Source organism: Petaurus breviceps, unplaced genomic scaffold (genome assembly GCF_028583685.1).
Source record: "Petaurus breviceps papuanus isolate PSGF00001 unplaced genomic scaffold, PetGlider_PUasm1.0 126, whole genome shotgun sequence".
NCBI lineage: Eukaryota > Metazoa > Chordata > Mammalia > Diprotodontia > Petauridae > Petaurus > Petaurus breviceps.
The window spans coordinates 32,028,258-32,037,046 of record NW_027185655.1 but is presented as its reverse complement, the minus strand read 5'-3'; the positions used below and the strand labels follow the sequence as shown (position 1 = coordinate 32,037,046).

At 38.8% G+C, this 8,789-nt stretch overlaps 1 non-coding gene across 1 annotated transcript; it reads left to right on the top strand.

The window, feature by feature from the left end:
• The first annotated feature begins 3,817 nt into the window (after window positions 1–3,817).
• On the top strand, window positions 3,818–3,924 carry LOC138171233 (U6 spliceosomal RNA). The gene has a single exon (XR_011170833.1). It is a non-coding gene; the product is annotated as a U6 spliceosomal RNA (small nuclear RNA).
• The last annotated feature ends 4,865 nt before the right edge of the window (window positions 3,925–8,789 follow it).

Here is an 8,789-nt window from a genome sequence, read left to right as displayed (position 1 = left end):
AGAGAGAGACAGAGAGAGACAGACAGACAGAGACAGACAGAGAGAGACACAGAGAGAGAGACAGAGAGAGGAGAGGCAGAGACAGAGACAGAGAGACAGAGAGAGACAGAGACAGAGAGACAGAGACAGAGAGAGAGACAGAGAGAGACAGACAGACAGAGACAGACAGAGAGAGACACAGAGAGAGAGACAGAGAGAGGAGAGGCAGAGACAGAGACAGAGAGACAGAGAGAGACAGAGACAGAGAGACAGAAACAGAAGGTAAAAAGCACTTAATCAGTTCAAGACTCCTGGCTCCTACAAACTAGACAACCACTTACTGAAAAAACAAAAACAAAAGCATACGAACCTATTGCATGTTATCACTGATGTACTGTCAGTTATCTTTGGAGGACCATGCAGAACAGGAGAGGTTCTCTAGGACTGGAGCACAGTAAATATTCCAGATGTCAAAAACAAATAAAGAGAATGGAGCCTGCACACTATAAGCCAGTCAATTTCAATTCTGCAGATTATGGAGCACACGGAGACATCATTTTGTTGTTTTTTAGTCATTTCAGTCATGTCCAACTCTTTGTGACTTCATTGGGGTTTTCTTGGCAAAGACACTAGAATGGTTTGTCATGCCCTTCTTTGGCTCATTTGACAGATGAAGAAAAGGAAGCAGAGTTAAGGGACTTCCCCAGGGTCACACAGCAAATATTTGAGGCTAAATTTGAACTCAGGTCCACTTGATGCCAGGGCTGGTACTCTTTCCAGTGCACCACCTGGCTGTCCCTGAAGAGACGACCAGTGAATTAGAAAAGAAAGCAGTGTGACTTCATAAAGAATACGTCATGTCAGACTATCCTTACTGTTTCTCTGTGGAGGGGTTTAGGAAATTGGTAAATTAGGGCATTACTGCAGATACAGTTTATCAGGGTTTCAACAAAAAATATTTCCTTCTGTTCTTGAGACAACATGGAGAGATTAGTACAGTTCTTGGCACATAGTAGGCATTTCATAAATGTTTATTGATTGATTGAGATGGGCTACAGAGTAATACACAATTTCACTTAAGTAAAATGACAGGGTATGAGCTTTCAGGAACTGTATTTCTCAGAGGGAAGATTGTACAAGAGGAAGTGGTAACACTGTCTCTGAGAAAATGTAGAGTGGCTAACGATTTCTTTATACAGGCTATAGCTGGGGTCTGGGAAGTAGAATCTCTCAATCATCAGGGAAAGGTTTTAGTTGAGCTGTGTATTATCATCTAAGAAAGGAACTAAATTGAGTGTGTATGTGTGAGTGTGAGAAATAGGGAGTAAAGTGAGAAAATTTTGAAAGCAAAGGTTTTTAAAAATGAAATTGCTATTTAAAAAACAACAACATAGCTTTGAATGACCATCAGGAAATTGTTAATTGTGTAATAGGTCTGATTTTACTCATTACATGGTAGGGTGGACTTTTTCTAAAAGTGCATAGATCATGTTATATTAGCTGTTCCTGATCTATATTGCCAGCCCTCCTCCGTCAGTGGCATGGAAGCCAACCTTCACAATGATTGCCAAGTCCCTAATCTTTCCTGTTCTGACTCAAGTCTCAGGAGAGTTTAGGAACTCAGTGGGAGGGTTAAAATGGTTTTTTATTTTTCATTTTTTTTTGTAAATGTTAAAATATATTTTAATAAGAGAAATGTCAGCTGTCTCAGATTAAGTATACTGCTTATATTTTCTGAAACCATGGAAATATATTGTGTGGGTGTGGATGTGGAGGGGCTTAATGACTGAGACAGAGGTTAGAATAGATATTGTCTGAGCTCCTTTAAAGCTCTAAAATTCTAGAATTCTGTAATTATATATGTTTGTTTGTATCCTCTCCTTCCTCAAATTATATTGTATTTCTTTACCTGTATACACTGTAATCTCCAGTAGAATAGAAACTCCCTGAGGGAAGAACTTGGATTTTGCTTTATTTTGTTCTTGTCTTTGTGACCCAAGCATCTCACATAGTGCTTTGAACAAGCAATCCTTGTTGAGTCAAATCGAATTGGATTTGGCAAGGGTGATGACAAAGAATGGGTAAAGGATACCCAAGCTTCTGAGTATCCGTATAGTCCAGATGCCCTGATAGACAGTAAGTTATCTGCTTGAAATGCATTCATGTCTCCCCTCTGATTCTTAGAATTTTTTTCTTAAAGCTTCCAATATGAGGTCTTTCCTACTCTACATCACCCAAGTGCTAATGATTCCCAACAAAAATTACCTTGTATTGTATTTTGTATGTGTTATGTATGTACATGTCTCCTCTATTCTTGAGGATAAGAGCTATTTTATTTATGGTTTTGTGAGCCTGGATTGTTGGATATATTTTCTTCAGTGGAAATAGCAGTAAGGAAGATGCATTACCATCTGCTTTGCTGTTAGTCCTTAAGGACTATAGGGCCTTTCTAGGAGATGCAGCTTTTATATGTGTTGCCTCCCCTATTAAAATGAGCTCCTTGAGAGTAGGGATTTCTTATTTTTACATTTGTATCTTCAGTGCTTGGAACAATGTTTTACACAAATTGAGTAATTTAATACATGTTTTTTTCATTCATTCATTTATCTGTTCGTTTATTCAAAGCTCTGGTGTGGCGTACCAAGCTAGAAAGATTTCACATACTGGTCAGGTATCTTTCACATAAGGACTAGTTTAGGGTTAGGTAAATTCAGAAGCTTGACAGCAGAGCATCAACCAGCAGATAGTAAATTTGTTCTGGCCACAGAAACCTGAAAAGTATAATTTCTTAAGCTTTGGAGGGGCTATAATCTGTAGTGGGGGGGGAGTATCCACATCAAAGATTTCATAGATCTTTTGAAATTTTCAAGTCTGAGCGATGATGTGTAAAACAGCTGTTCATCACCATGTACAGATGTTATTGTATCTCATTCATAGTCATGTCCATGTTGCCTTGAAGATGGGGGTTTTGAGGGTGGGCCCAGGAACCATGTATGAATGCTGATATTGTACTTATTTAGTGGGATTTGCTGCAATCTTCAGCAGTTTTTAGCATGGACTTTGAAGTAGCATTTAAAACAAAAAACAAAATTCACCAGTTTTCTTAGAAGTGCTGTATTGAGTAAATCATAATAATCAGAGAAACTGACATTCATCATTTCTGAAAGCATTCCTATCCTAGGCACTGTACAATATTTAAGTAACTATAGTTAAATATGGGTTTGGACCCCTGAGAGCTTGCTATTCAAGAGAGACAATTACAATACCTAGTCAGAGCTATTTAGACATGAATCAAACAAATACATATTGAAGTCAAGGAACCAATTGAGTAAAGAAACCTTGTTTTATAGATAACAGTACACACAGTGTAATCAGTACTTAAGAATTTCAGGGATATGGGCATTCCCTCCACTGATTAAGACCCCTATATATCTTAATGGACTGTTTCATAACTTACCTATGTATTTGTTTTCCAGTTCATATTTTATGCCTTTCAAACTCGATAGGACCCACCAAAGTTTGTGCTCCATTGGTACAACCTTTGAGAATACAACATTACCCCCCTCCTCATGGTGAGGTAAAGGGCACATAAAATGTGGATATTAACAACTACCATCAAGAAGGGAGTCCTGACAAAGATATTTAAAGGCCTGGTATTTATACCAAGGTGCACATTAGATGGAAAGTATGTATGTATACATAAATGGATAGGTACACATGCATCTCTCTATGTCTAATATCCATCATCTATCAATCAATGAATCATTTCTATCTATTATCTATCAATCAATCATCTTTCATCTACCTATTGTCTATCCTAACCACCATCAATCAATCAGTACTCTCTGTGGAAGCACATATACCAAAATTAAAATGATACAAAGAAAATTAACATAGCTCCTGGGCAAAGATGACATTTAAATTTGTGAAGCATCCCATATTTTAAAATAAAAAATGCTTACTAACTGAAAAAATCCATCATCTATCTATCTATCTATATCTATCTATCTATCTATCATCTATCTATCTATCTATCTACTATCTATCTGTCTATCTATCTATCTCTGGATACCAGTTTTTGTAAAGTCTGTTGTCCATAAAAATGTTGGGGCAATGACATTGCATGTACACAACACTTGGTAGAGGAAAGGAAATTGCCCTCTTGGGATGGGAATCCTTGGAGAGACAGCTAAAGAGGACAGACTAGAGAAAGGAATGGGGATATCACTTCAGATTCTAGAGGGAGAGTTGTGATCTAAAGAAAATCTCTCTTGAAATAGAAGATGTTTCATTTTTAATGTTCATTTTCTTTGCTAAACTAATTCTGCAGACTGGTTCTTTATCTAAAGTTTTCATCTCTTTTGCTTTTGCCACCCTCCTCCCCTCCCCACTCACTCCTCCCCCTCCCCCCATCCCTTGTGAGTTGAAGGCTTGGCCACCTTAGGAAACATCACCTTTCCAACATGAGATAAGTGGCAAGTGCATCAGAGTTGATGTTAGATGATCTGGGTACAAATAAAACTTCTTTTACTTATTATCCAGGTGTCCTTGGTCAAGTCATTTGCCCTGGACCTTAGCTACCTTAATCATAAAATGAAGGAGTTGGATTTAATCAGGGATTCTTACCCTGCTATCCATAACCTTGATTGTTAATAAATATTTTTGATAACTGTGTTTCAGTATAGTTGGTTTCCTTTGTAATCCTATGTATTTTTCATGCATTTAAAAATATTACTCAAAAAGGGTCCACGGATTTCATAAAACAGCAAAAAGGGTTCATGATACATAAAAGATTGATATACCTTAGATAATCTCTAAAGTCCTTTCCAGTTCTAAATCTTATGATCTATTCACCCCACCAACTTTTACTACAAAGGGACAGAAAGGTTGCCAGTTAATTGCATTATATTATAACCATCAAAGTTTTGGTGGGGACTGAGTCTGCCTAGAGCCCGGAAACCAGAGGAAAGGCAATAAAAACAAACACAAAGCTTGCTTACAAATTCACAGGAAACTTTCCCTGACAGGCTGACTTGGACACAAAGAAATCCAGTTCAAAAAGGGGATGGAAAATATTGCATGGCTCTTAATTTGGTGGTGGCCCTGAAAGAAAGTCAGCCACATGCCCTACAGTTTCTGCTAGCTTCCTACCATCTAGCATCTGGAGATACTGTTGCACAGAACTCCCCCTTCCTCCACCCTCCCACCCCTTATTACAGGCAGGCAGTAGCTTGAAATTCTCTGCTCAAACACAAGTGATCCATGCAGATGCATATCAGATGCAACTGCCCTGTGACTCACAGGCTAAGTAAGGATAGGGATTATGGGAGTTTAACTGAGGACAAAATGGGAGGGCTTTCCCTTGCCTACACCATTCTCTGAGAGGTGCTTAGAGATGGCCGTTACCTCCACACCCATATTTCTAGGGGGTAAGAATACTATTTGTCTGTGTACTGACTTACCCACAAAGATTATTGGGACTCTTTTGAAAGATAGTGCGTGTTGTTTCTTGGCTATTTTTCTTTAGCTCACTATAAGCCTCACTACAGTGAGGAAAGAAGCATGTGCTCCACCCTTTACCTAACAGAGCTACATTTCTGAAAAGCATGGAGGCCAAGAGAGATGATAATAACACCACTTGGGATTTTTATCATGCCTTTCATTTGACAAGTCCAAAGAGCTTGATGGGTACTAACCCTTGGAGTCCCTATTAGGTCAGTAGTGTAGAGAACACAAGGGTAGAATGGCAAAAGACAGCCAAACCGGTTAGCAAATAATAAGGAGACCTGGGAATGGATCCCAGCTGCTACTAATGATTATGAGTGTTCTACCCTTCTCCATCCCTCCCCCACCTCTACCCCTCAAAGATGATGCCATTGATAGATGGAGAATGGATGTAACATGAATGATCCATCACCCAAAATGTACACATCTAGGAATAATAGTCATGGGAGTGGTTATTACTTGGCTGTTTTGACTTCCTTCTGAGATGGGTTAAGCAGTCTTGTTCTCTGCATGTTGACCTAACTGTAATGCTGAGTTCTTTTATACAAAGAGCTTTGGTCTTCTCCAATTGTCCACGATTCATGAAGAATATTCAGAATCTCTTACGTTCATGGTCTGCACATAGCATTTCATCAAAAAGAGCCACCCACCTGTGTTTGCTAATGGCAGGGTCATTTGCTTGCCTTTCTCTTTCCCTCCCTTCTGTCTCTATTTCTCCCTGCCTCTGTCAGTCCCTGTGTCTGTCTCTACCCCAGTCTCTTGTCTCTCTGTCTCTGTTACTCTTTTTCTCTTTCTTTGTCTCTCTGTCTCTGTGCATATTTGTGTCTCTCTCTGTTTCTGTCTCTCTCTCTCTCTCTGCAGAAGTTTAGAGTTGGGCCAAATTGCTACACATTTTGCATCTGTGGCAGCCTCCTTGAAACTTCATGCTTTTGTCTTCTTCATGATAATCTTATTTCAGGTCATCAGTCACTTCTAAAATGCAGCAAAGATCCTTTAGTACTATCCACTAACTGTGGTCCTCTTAAAATTTCATGAATAAAGATAAGGGCAGATGTAGGATCTAGACCTATGATTTAACTGATGCAGGGAACTCCCATATGAAGAAATTCTCTCTATCAATGAGACTATCATCTTTTCTGCAATTCAAATACTTAAAGCTTATTTGTTTCTGGGGCATAGGCACACAGCAGAATGAGAATTGAGAAAAGACCATTGAATTTGCCAACTAAGGGATCCTTACCAACTTTGGAGACAGCAGTTTTGATGGAATGATAAGGTCAGAAACCAGATTATAAGGGGTTAAGAATTGAGTGAGAAGAGAGAAAGTGTAGGCACCTGTCAGACATAGCCTTTTTGAGAAGTTTGGCCACAAACAACAGAAGTGATATAGGATGATATTGGTAATGCAAAGATAGTGAAGGTTTTTTTTCAAGGTGGGGGAGAAATGGCCATATTTTAAGCAGTAGGAAATGTACCAGTATTCAGGGAGAGACTGAAAATAAGTAATAGAATGGGGATGACAGTGGAGACAATCTGTCGGAGGAGATGGGATTAAATGGGATTGCTTGAGCAGGGAGAGGGGTCAGCCTTGGTAAGGAGTAAGGTCATTTCATCATGTGAGGCAAGGGTGAAAGAAGTGATAGTGGCAGAAGGCATCTGATTTATAGGAGATAAAGAGGGCAGAAGAAAGAGCTCATGGTGAATGGCCTCATTTTTTTTCCTGTAAAATATAAGGTAAGGTTCTTAAATGACAGAATGGGGGGAGGGAGACCCATGGGAGGCTTGAGGATACATGAAAAGGTTTGAAAGATCTTCTGTGGAAGGTGGGATAGTGAGTTGATAAGATATTGCCTAGAAGCACTCAGGACTCAGTTGAATTTGTGTAACATAAATTTGTAGTGGACCTCATCAGAAAGGCTAAATCATTTTTTTCTACCTTCATTGAGAAGCACAAGCATAAGAACAAAGGTGTTGAAAGTGAGAATGATCTTAGGCTGAGGCATGGCCATGTATAATTTTTAATATGATAAGGGGGTTAGGAATTCAGGAGAGGAGGACAATGTAGAGTTGAATTGACTCATCAAGAGATCAAGTTGGAGAAAAGAAGAATGACTAGTACAATAGAGATGACCTTAGAGAGAATCAAGAGGTCAAAGTCTGGAGGTCACAGTATAGATGAAGAATATGGTTTTGTAAGAAGAAGGCATAGGGAGAGGTGAAAAGTCAATAGATTATAATCATATAATGGGTTTTCAGAATTTTTGAACATGGAGATGCACATTGTGTGTGATGGCAAGAAAAAAGGTATAACCATCTTTATGTGTGACTGAGGTGGAGTGGAGAAGTAGCTCATGGGAAGTGAGTAGCTTGAGGTATAATGGTGTTTGAGGGAGAATAGATATGTATATTGAAGTACCTGAGTATAAAGGCAAGAGTTGAGGAGGAAAGAAAAATTGTGCGTCATATACCAAACTCATTGAGGAATGAAGGAGAATGACCTGGGTGGGAGTGGGAAAATGTGTATACAAGGACTGTCAGGATTTGGATTGAGTGGCAGCTAATAGATGGAAAAATTGAGAGAGAAAAAGATTTAGGATTAAAGGCCGTCTGTTGTTTACAGAACAGGCATTCTAGAGGGCACAGTGGAAGGGTCGGTTGTGTGGCATTTGGTTGGAACATTGGGTAGAAGGGTTGAGGGGATGGGCATAAGGAGTTGAGTAGTAGGGAGAGGGGGATGGATTTAGGATGATTACCTACAAAGATTCAGAATCTTTGGGACCTAAGGGGTATGACCAGGTGTAAGGATATCCATCATTTTGTGGAAGTTAACATTCCTCTTCCCAAAGGAGGTTGGAAATCAGGCTGGAGGTAAGTGCAACATGTTATAATCACAACCAATATTTTTATTGGACTCAAGTTTTTCTAATCACTTTCTTCATAGCAACACAATGGAGTAAGTAGCATTATCTCCAGTTTTTGAGAGGTAAATTGAGAGTCAGAGAGGTTAAATAACTTTCCCAATGTCACACAACAAAGGACTTGTCAGAGTCAGGATTTAAACCTTGTTCTCAAGACTCTAAGTATAACACATTTGCCTTAATATCATGATATTTTTTAACCTAATGCCATGACCCTACATTGTCCAAAAGGAAATGGCTAGAATTCTTGATTCTTTTTCTAATTCTTCATAATTATAAATAATATTTATAAGGATATTATTGTAAAGATGAGGATACTATTTATAAAGTGAGCTAAGTGGTAGAACTCAAAAATAGCCCTCAGCTCTATATCTAAACATTCACAAT